The sequence below is a fragment of the Schistocerca cancellata genome, chromosome 4 (assembly GCF_023864275.1).
Source record: "Schistocerca cancellata isolate TAMUIC-IGC-003103 chromosome 4, iqSchCanc2.1, whole genome shotgun sequence".
Classification (NCBI taxonomy): domain Eukaryota; kingdom Metazoa; phylum Arthropoda; class Insecta; order Orthoptera; family Acrididae; genus Schistocerca; species Schistocerca cancellata.
Window position 1 is genome coordinate 234,103,041 of NC_064629.1, and position 10,040 is coordinate 234,113,080.

General features: G+C 44.1%; 1 pseudogene; it reads right to left on the minus strand.

Moving 5' to 3' along the window:
* Nucleotides 1-9,717: 9,717 nt before the first annotated feature.
* LOC126185728 (5S ribosomal RNA) lies at nt 9,718-9,835 on the minus strand (annotated as a pseudogene).
* Between the last annotated feature and the right edge of the window lie 205 nt (nt 9,836-10,040).

A 10,040-nucleotide genomic window follows, 5' to 3' on the forward strand; every position in this document is an offset into this window, starting at 1 on the left:
AAATCTCTTGGTCTCCCTCTACGATTTTTACCCTCCACACTGCCCTCCAATGCTAAATTTGTGATCCCTTGATGCCTCAAAACATGTCCTACCAACCGATCCCTTCTTCTAGTCAAGTTGTGCCACAAACTTCTCTTCTCCCCAATCCTATTCAATACCTCCTCATTAGTTACGTGATCTACCCACTTTATCTTCAGCATTCTTCTGTAGCACCACATTTCGAAAGCTTCTATTCTCTTCTTTTCCAAACTAGTTATCGTCCATGTTTCACTTCCATACATGGCTACACTCCATACAAATACTTTCAGAAATGACTTCCTGACACTTAAATCTATACTCGATGTTAACAAATTCCTCTTCTTGAGAAACGCTATCCTTGCCATTGCCAGTCTACATTTTATATCCTCTCTACTTCGACCATCATCGGTTATTTTACTCCCTAAATAGCAAAACTCCTTTACTACTTTAAGTGTCTCATTTCCTAATCTAATTCCCTCAGCATCACCCGACTTAATTCGACTACATTCCATTATCCTCGTTTTGCTTTTGTTGATGTTCATCTTACTACTTGCATCTTACTTACTAGCATAATTATTTGAGACAGAGCAAGAAATCTTCCAGTTTGTACGCTCCAGACGGCACAGCGGACAGTGAGCTACCAGATGGTACTTTGGTGGAAGGAACATGGAGACGGGAAGCACAACCAATATCATTATGCCATTTAAAGGCACTGCCAAGCAAAAGTTCGTCAAATGCCCTAGCTGTTCGCTATTTTGTCGAAAATGGACGTATATCTTGACAAGATGAGGCAGCATGAATACATATACGTGCTTGTTATCACTACACCGTTGTCAAGATCACATTTTGGCCTAAGTAAATAGTGTGTTAAAGTGCTAATAGAATCTGACTATATTATACGGTTCGAATCCTGCCTCGGGCATGGATGTGTGTGATGTCTTTAGGTTAAATAGGTTTAAGTAGTTCTACGTTCTAGGGGACCGATGACCTCGGAAGTTAAGTCCCATAGTGCTCAGAGCCATTTGAACCATTTGAACCTTTGATGTACCGACAACTAACGGAAAATTGCGCGACGCGGCGCGGCACAGCGCGCTCAGTGTGGACCCGCCTTAACACTTTGCTATTTATCCATCCAGCTATATTTACCTCCATCAATAAATAAAATACAGAAACAACGCAACAAACGGATTGTGTGTGTGTGTGTGTGTGTGTGTGTGTGCCGCGCTTTTCTTCAGTAAACCAATGCAGTAGCAACAGGAGAAACTTGTGAAATTAAGCAACACATTACCGCTCAGGGAATAAAGAGTATCTGTTCCTTCTTTGCCCAGTTAAATATTCTGTGCCATGGGGAATTCCGATACAGATCAATAATAGAACACGCAACAAACTAATTTATCGAATACAACTGGGTTTAAAAAGTAATAGCGGAAACTCCAGGTTGGAATATCAACAATACAAGAAAAAGATAGACTGCTACTTACCGTACAAATGACACGTCAAATTGTAGACAGGCACAACTAAAAGACACACATTTTACGATACTGCAGAGCCTGTGTTATTCCGAATTCCGATGCAACGACCTTTTGGACAAGCACGTATTTCCAAAGGAACGGGCACTGCGGTGACTACATCCGTTATGAAATACATTAAAGAATCATATGACGACAGTGAAAAATATGCAGGACGGCGTCCCGAACCCGAATTTTCCGCTTACCGCGAGCGGTCGCCTTACCATCGGGCTATGCCAGCACGACACACGGACAGACCAAATCTTCCATATGTCGTCAATTATGTGTCTTCCACCTGTACTCGTACATTCATTACGTATATTCCCGTACAGGGAGACGTTTTACTTGAAAGTCGCTTGCCCAGTGTCGGCGGATAAATACCATATTGCAGTGCCTGTGTTAATTTGAATTATAATGAAATGTTCCTGTGGATATGCAGACGCGTCCATAGGAACAGTCACTGCGGCGCCTACAGCAATCATGAAATACCAGGTGATAAAAAGTCAGTATAAATTTGAAAAATTAATAAACCACGGAATAATGTAGACAGAGAGGTAAAAATTGACACACATGCTTGGAATGACATGGGGTTTTATTATAACCCAAAAAAATTGCTAGACGCATGAAAGATCTCTTGCGCGCCTTGTTTGGCGATGATCGTGTGCTCAGCCGCCACTTTCGTCATGCTTGGCCTCTCAGGTCCGCAGACCTCAGTCCGTGCGATTATTAGCTTTGGGGTTACCTGAAGTCGCAAGTGTATCGTGATCGAGCGACATCTGTAGGGATGCTGAAAGACAACATCCGACGCCAATGCCTCACCATAACTCCGGACATGCTTTACAGTGCTGTTCACAACATTATTCCTCGACTACAGCTTTTGTTGAGGAATTATGGTGGACATATTGAGCATTTCCTGTAAAGAACATCATATTTGCTTTGTCTAACTTTGTTATGCTAATTATTGCTGTTCTGATCAGACGAAGCGCCATCTGTCGGACATTTTATGAACTTTTGTATTTTTTTGGTTCTAATAAAACCACAGGTCATTCCAATCATGTGTGTCAATTTGCACCCCTCTATCTACATTATTCCGTGATTTATTCAGTTTTCAAATTTATACTGACTTTTTGATCACCCGGTACAATAAACACATTGGGCATGCTACTTTGCAGTAAAATGACTCGCCTGTACGCCAATATACATATTGGATGTATGACTACAGGTTATAGGCACAAGGTTGACCCACGACAGCATCCATGCCTTTTTTGTATGTTGCCGCCTTCCGAAAAGAGTCCCCCTTGCATGTTCCACAGTACCAAATGACGTACGACCTCATGGAACAGGTGAAACAGATGGATGACAATGCGTCCAAGACGTTAAGCGAGGAACGTCCCACTGAGCAGCTGCAACCGAAGTCCGACGTCTACATCTACATCTACGTGATTACTCTGCTATTCACAATAAAATGCTTCGCAGAGAGTTCAGTGAACCACCTTCAAGCTGTCTCTCTATCGTTCCACTCTCGAACGGCGCACGGGAAAAACGAGCACTTAAATTTTTCTGTGCGAGCCCTGATTTCTCTTATTTTATCGTGATGATCATTTCTCCCTATGCAGGTGGGCGCCAACAGAAGTTTTTCGCAATCGGAGAAGAAAACTGGTGACTGAAATTTCATGAGAAGATTCCGTCGCAACCAAAAACGCCTTTGTTTTAATGATTGCCATTCCAATTCATGTATCATGTCTGTGACACTATCTCACCTATTTCGCGATAATACAAAACGACCTGCCCTTCTTTGAACTTTTCCTGTGTCATCCGTCAGTCCCACCTGATGAGGATCCCACACCGCACAGCAATACTCCAGAATAGGGCGGACAAGCGTGTTGTAAGCAGTCTCTTTAGTAGACCTGTTGTTGCACCTTCTAAGTGTTCTGCCAATGAATCGCAGTCTTTGGTTTGCTCTACCCACAACATTATGTATGTGATCGTTCCAATTTAGGTTACTTGTAATTGTAACGCGTAAGCATTTAGTTGAATTTACAGCCTTCAGATTTTTGTGACTTATCGCGTAATCGAAATTTAGCGGATTTCTTTTAGTACTCATGTGAATTACTTCACACTTTTCTTTACTCAGGGTCAATTGCCACTTTTCGCACCAAACAGATATCTTATCTGAATCGTTTTGCAGTTCGTTTTTGTTATCTGATGACTTTACAAGACGGAAAATGACAGTATGATCTGCAAACAATCTAAGACAGCTACTCAGATTGTCCCCTATGTCGTTAATATAGATCAGGAACAATAGAGGGCCTATAACACTTCCTTGGGGAACGCCGGATATTACGTCTCTTTTACCCGATGACTTTCCGTCTATTACTACGAACTGTGACCTTTCTGACAGGAAATCACGAATCCAGTCGTACAACTGAGGCGATATTCCAAAGGCACGCAGTTTGGTTCGAAGGCGCTTGTGAAAACGGTGCCGAAAGCCTTCTGGAAATCTAAAAATATGGAATCAATTCAACATTCCCTGTCGATAGCACTAATTATTTCATGAGTACAAAGAGCTAGTTGTGTTTCACAAGAACGATATATTCTAAATCCGTTCTGACTGTGTGTCAATAAATCGTTTTCTTCGAGGTTCTTATATTGTTCGAACACAGTATATGTCTCAAAACACTACTGCAAATCGACGTTAGTGATATGGGCCTGTAATTCAGCGGATTACTCCTACTTCCCTTTTTGGATATTGCTGTGACTTGAGCAATTTTCCAGTCTTTAGGTACGGGACTCTCTGTGAGCGAGCGGTTGTATTTAACTCTTAAATATGGAGCTATTGTATCAGCATACTCTGAAAGGAACCTGACTGGTATACAATCCGGATTGGAGGCCTTGCCTTTATTAAGTGATTTAAGCTGCTTTGCTAAACCTAGGACATCTACTTCTATGTTTCTCATCTTGGCAGTTGTTCTTGATTGGAATTCACAAATATTTTCTTCGTCTTCATTGGTGAAGGAGTTTCGGTGAACCGTGTTTAATAACTCTGCTTTAGTGGCACTGTGATCAGTGACTTCACCGTTGTTATCGCGCAGTGAAGGTATTGATTGCGTGTGTACTTTATATATGACCAGAATCTCTTTGGGTTTTCTGCCAGATTCCGAGACAGAGTTTCGTCGTGGAAATTATTAAAAGGTTCTCGCACTTAAGTACGCGTAATATTTCTAACTTCTGCAAAACTTTGCCAGTCTTGGGTATTTTGCGTTCTTTCAAATTTGGCATGCTTTTTTCGTTATTTCTGCAAGAGGGATCTGACACGTTTTGTGTACCATGGGGAATCAATACCATCACTTATTAATTTATGTGGTATACATATCTCAATTGCCGTCGATACTATCTCTTTGAAATCATTCCACATAATTTTTACGCTTACATGATCAAATCGGAAGGAGTGAAGACTGTCTCTTAAAAAGGCGTTAAGGGCATTTTTATCGGCTATTTTAAATAGATATACTTTGCGTTTCTTTTTGATGGTTGTAGGTGTTACGTTATTCAGCCAAGCAGCAACTACCTTGTGACCGCTAATCCCTGTATTCGTCACGATACTCGCAGGAACGGAAACGAATACGGGAATCGGTCGGCTGGTGGTACCGATGGCCGCTTTTGTCCCCGACTTCCAAGACGATGGGGCTTCCAGGCAGAATTCGGATATGGAGATGGATGTACGACACCGCAAAGAGAGGTCACCAAAATGGCGAAAGAGAATACGTCGCACACCATTGGACGACTGCTTTCTCCGAAGATAAAGGAGAACAGGCACACGATGACAACGCCACAGTAGAGTGTGCTGTTGTCTCCGACGATGACAGATATTATGCCACTGAATGAGAAGACCTTCTTTCCTCCATCGAGACCTTTCAGGCAGATCCCCAGGAAGCCCCAGAGCTCGGCACAGTAGAGAAATACGTTCATAACAGCAGGGGCTGAGAAGGTCAGGCCGCAGGAGTCGTCTAGGTAGAACTGGGCCGATGACAGTGTGGAAATCCAGCTGCCTGCAACTGCGGATATCACGGTTCAGGGAACACCTCACACGGAGTTCACTTTATAGATGACGATGGTCAAATCACTCAAGCCACCGACGTAGGGAGCACATCGAGGACAACGTGCGCCTAATATGCACGCCCGCAACGCATAGGACGTAATAGACGTTCCGCGTCACACTCATTAATTATTAATACTACACGATCACGGATCAACACAATCTTACTCGCAGATATGCTACATGCCCCAGATATAGATGTCGCTCTTTTACATTAATATATTAACAATACTTAAGTGTGATTTTAAGATTTTTATCACATTGATGGCGGGTCGGCCTTTTTAAAAATATAATCTATCACCTAATATAATTAGTGGGTCCTGTTTTTATACAATTTCAGTTGCAGCTGTTCTACCATTGGTGACACTACATCTAAGTTTACAGTGAGTAAGTATACGTCGACAAATTCCCGTTCCTCTATAGTTACAATAACCTGATGTCACCAGCTTCAGAAACCGGTAGTGACATAGCAATACTTCTTAAGGAGGGCAACATAGAGGGGGATATCGCCTACCTACCACTAACACGCAGAATGCTGTAACTGTACTTGGAGTGCGGCTTATCAACATCTACGTGCCGTCAGGCTCGGAGAAACGAAGAGAACGGTCTCACTTCCTCGTGGAAGAAATAGCCCCGCTCTTTCTAGGACGACAGGCTCATTACATCCTCTGCGGTGACTTCAATTGTGTGCTGGAGCCGAAGGTTCAGTTTCCATGTTGTAACCCGAGCCCAGAATTGAGAACATTGGTACAAGATCTGCAGTTTGTTGGTAGATTCGTGGATACATATCCATGGACATCGAACCGGATATACGTTTGTAACTATCCACTCCGCGAGCCGCATCGATCGCGTGTATGTCACGCACCGCCTTCAACCTGATATCCATGATGCAGAACTATGGTCTGCGGCCTTCACCGATCGCTCGGTGCACAGGGTAGTCCATTGATAGTGACCGGGCCAAATATCTCACGAAATAAGCATCAAACGAAAAAACTACAAAGAACGAAACTTGTCTAGCTTGAAGAGGGAAACCAGATGGCGCCATGGTTGGCCCGCTAGATGGCGTTGCCATAGGTCAAACGGATATCAACTGCGTTTTTTTAAACAGGAACCCCCAATTTTTACTACATATTCGTGTTGTACGTAAAGAATTATGAATGTTTTAGTTGGACCACTTTTTTCGCTTTGTGATAGATGGCGCTGTAATAGTCACAAACGTATAAGTGCGTGGTATCACGTAACACACTGCCACTGCGGACGGTATTTGCTTCGTGATACATTACCCGTGTTAAAATGGACCGTTTACCAATTGTGGAAAAGGTCGATATCGTGTTGATGTACGGCTATTGTGATCAAAATGTCCAACGGGCGTGTGCTATGTAAGCTGCTCGGTATTCTGGACGACATCATCCAAGTGTCCGGACCGTTCACCGGCTAGTTACGTTATTTAAGGAAACAGGAAGTGTTCAGCCACATGTGAAACGTCAACCACTACCTGCAACAAATGATGATGCCCAAGTAGGTGTTTTAGCTGCTGTCGTGGCTAATCCGCACATTAGTAGCAGACAAATTGCGCGACAATCGGGAATCTCAAAAACGTCGGTGTAGAGAATGCTACATCAACATCGATTGCACCCGTGCCATATTTCTATTCACCAGGAATTGCATGGCGACGACTCTGAACGTCCTGTACAGTTCTGACACTGGACACAAGAGAAATTACGGGACGATGACAGATTTTTTGCACGCGTTCTATTTAGCGACGAAGCGTCATTCACCAACAGCGGTAACGTAAACCGGCATAATATGCACTATTGGGCAACGGAAAATCCACTATGGCTGTGACAAGAGGAACATCAGCGACCTTGACGGGTTAATGTATGGTGCGGCATTATGGGAGGAAGGATAATTGGTCCCTACTTTATCGATGGCACTCTAAGTGGTGTAATGTATGCTGATTTCCTACGTAATGTTCTACCGATGTTACTACAAGATGTTTCACTGCATGACAGAATGGCGATGTACTTCCAACATGATGGATGTTTGGCACATAGCTCGCGTGCGGTTGAAGCAGTACTGAATAGCATACTTCATGACAGGTGGATTGGTCATTGAAGCACCATAACATGGCCCGCACCGTTAACCGAATCTGACGTCCCCGGATTTTTTTCTGTGGCGAAAGTTGAAGGATATTTGCTACCGTGATCCACCGACAACGCCTGACAACATGCGTCAGCGCATTGTCAATGCATTTGCGAACATTACGGAAGGCGAACTACTCGCTGTTGACAGGAATGTCGTTACACGTATTGCCAAATGCATTGAGGTTGGCGGACTACATTTTGAGCATTTATTGCATTAATGTGGTATTTACAGGTAATCACGCTGTAACAGCATGCGTTCTCAGAAATGACAAGTTCACAAAGGTACATTTATCACATTGGAACAACCGAAATAAAATGCTCAAACGTACCTACGTCCTATATTTTAATTTAAAAAACCTACCTGTTACGTCCGCAGCTCGTGGTCGTGCGGTAGCGTTCTCGCTTCCCGTGCCCGGGTTCCCGGGTTCGATTCCGGGCGGGGTCAGGGACTTTCTCTGCCTCGTGATGACTGGGTGTTGTGTGATGTCCTTAGGTTAGTTAGGTTTAAGTAGTTCTAAGTTCTAGTGGGCTTATGACCATAGATGTTAAGTCCCATGGTGCTCAGAGCCATTTGAACCATTTTTGAACCTACCTGTTACTAACTGTTCGTCTAAAATTGTGAGCCATATGTTTGTGACTATTACAGCGCCATCTATCACAATGTGAAAAAAGTGGTCCAACTAAAACATTCATATTTCTTTACGTACTACACGAACATGTAATAAAAATGGGGGTTCCTATTTTAAAAAACGCAGTTGATATCCGTTTGACCTATGGCAGCTCCATGTAGCGGGCCAATCATAGCGCCATCTGGTTTCTCCCTTCAAGCTAGACGAGTTTCATTCTTTGTAGTTTTTTCGTTTGACGCTTATTTTGTGAGATATTTGGCCCGTTCACGTTCAATGGACCACCATGTATATCTGCACAATCGCCCTCGAAAGACAGCAGGTGTGGCGAAGCTGCGGTCTATGGAAAATGAATGTAGCGCACCTTAAGACTTCAGAGTGTCACCAAATTGTTGAAGACTTTACGTTGGTGGTTGGAATTTACAAAAACCGACGATACGACGTGCATTGATTGCGTTGGAACGCAAACACAGTGGAGACGGCGGACTCTAAACTTCTGTTTCACGATATTACAGGTATGTACCAACCAGACCCCCTCTCCTGAACGACAGGTGGTGATCCAACGAGCTAAGGCGAGAATCATTGCTATTATGCATTCTCATCTGGAAGTAGCGGCGATCCGCGCGAGGACACTTCGCCGGGTCCCGGGCTAACGGCCATCGACGCACCATGTTATTAATGAACTCAAGCGGCGCCGCAGAGCCCTAACCACACCGACACAGAGGACGGCGCACATCTGACGACACTAAATGACACAGCAAATACCTTCGTTGACTATTATACCCATTTATACACTGAGGAAGAACACGACAGGACGGCCATACTAGACGTTACTCAAGCTCTTTGGGACTCTCGATCAAGAGACGGAGGCCATAATACTAAAGGAAATTAACGAGGATGGTGTGGTAGAAGCTATAGGCAAGGGGCTACCAGTAAGTCGCCGGCCCGGACAGAATACCCTTGGAGCTCTATCGGTCCTTTCAATATTTGGTGACTCGCTGCTGGAATGAAATTCCTCCCGACGTGCCACTTCCGCCTGCCTTTGCAGAGGGAATGACCATCCCAATACCAAAACCTTCAGACAGCACGCGACTTAGAGACTACTAAACTAAACTAAACTACTCCCGAGCAGGCCATGAAGGCGCAACGGTAACAACCGGCCGCGTGTCATCCTGAGCCCATCGGCATCACTGGATGCGGATGGAGAGGGGCATGTGGTCAGCACACCGCTCTCCCAGCCGTATGTAAGTTTCCGAGGCCGGAGCCACTACTTCTGAATCAAGTAGCTCCTCAGTTTGCCTCACAAGGGCTAAGTGCACCCCGCTTGCCAACAGCGCTCGGCAGACCGGATGGTCACCCATCCAAGTGCGAGCCCAGCCCGACAGCGCTTAACTTCGGTGATCTGACGGGAACCGGTGTTACCACTGCGGCAAGGCGGTTGGCTCTTAAAGAGCACCGCCCATTAACAATACTTAAGTGTTATTTTAAGATTTTTATCAGATTGATAGCGGGACGGCTTTTTTAAAAATATAATCCACCACCTAATCTAATTAGTGGCTCCTGTTTTTATACAATTTCAGTTGCAGCTGTTCTACAAGTGGTAAAACTACATCTAAGTTTACAGTGAGCAAGTTACTAATTTCTTTAT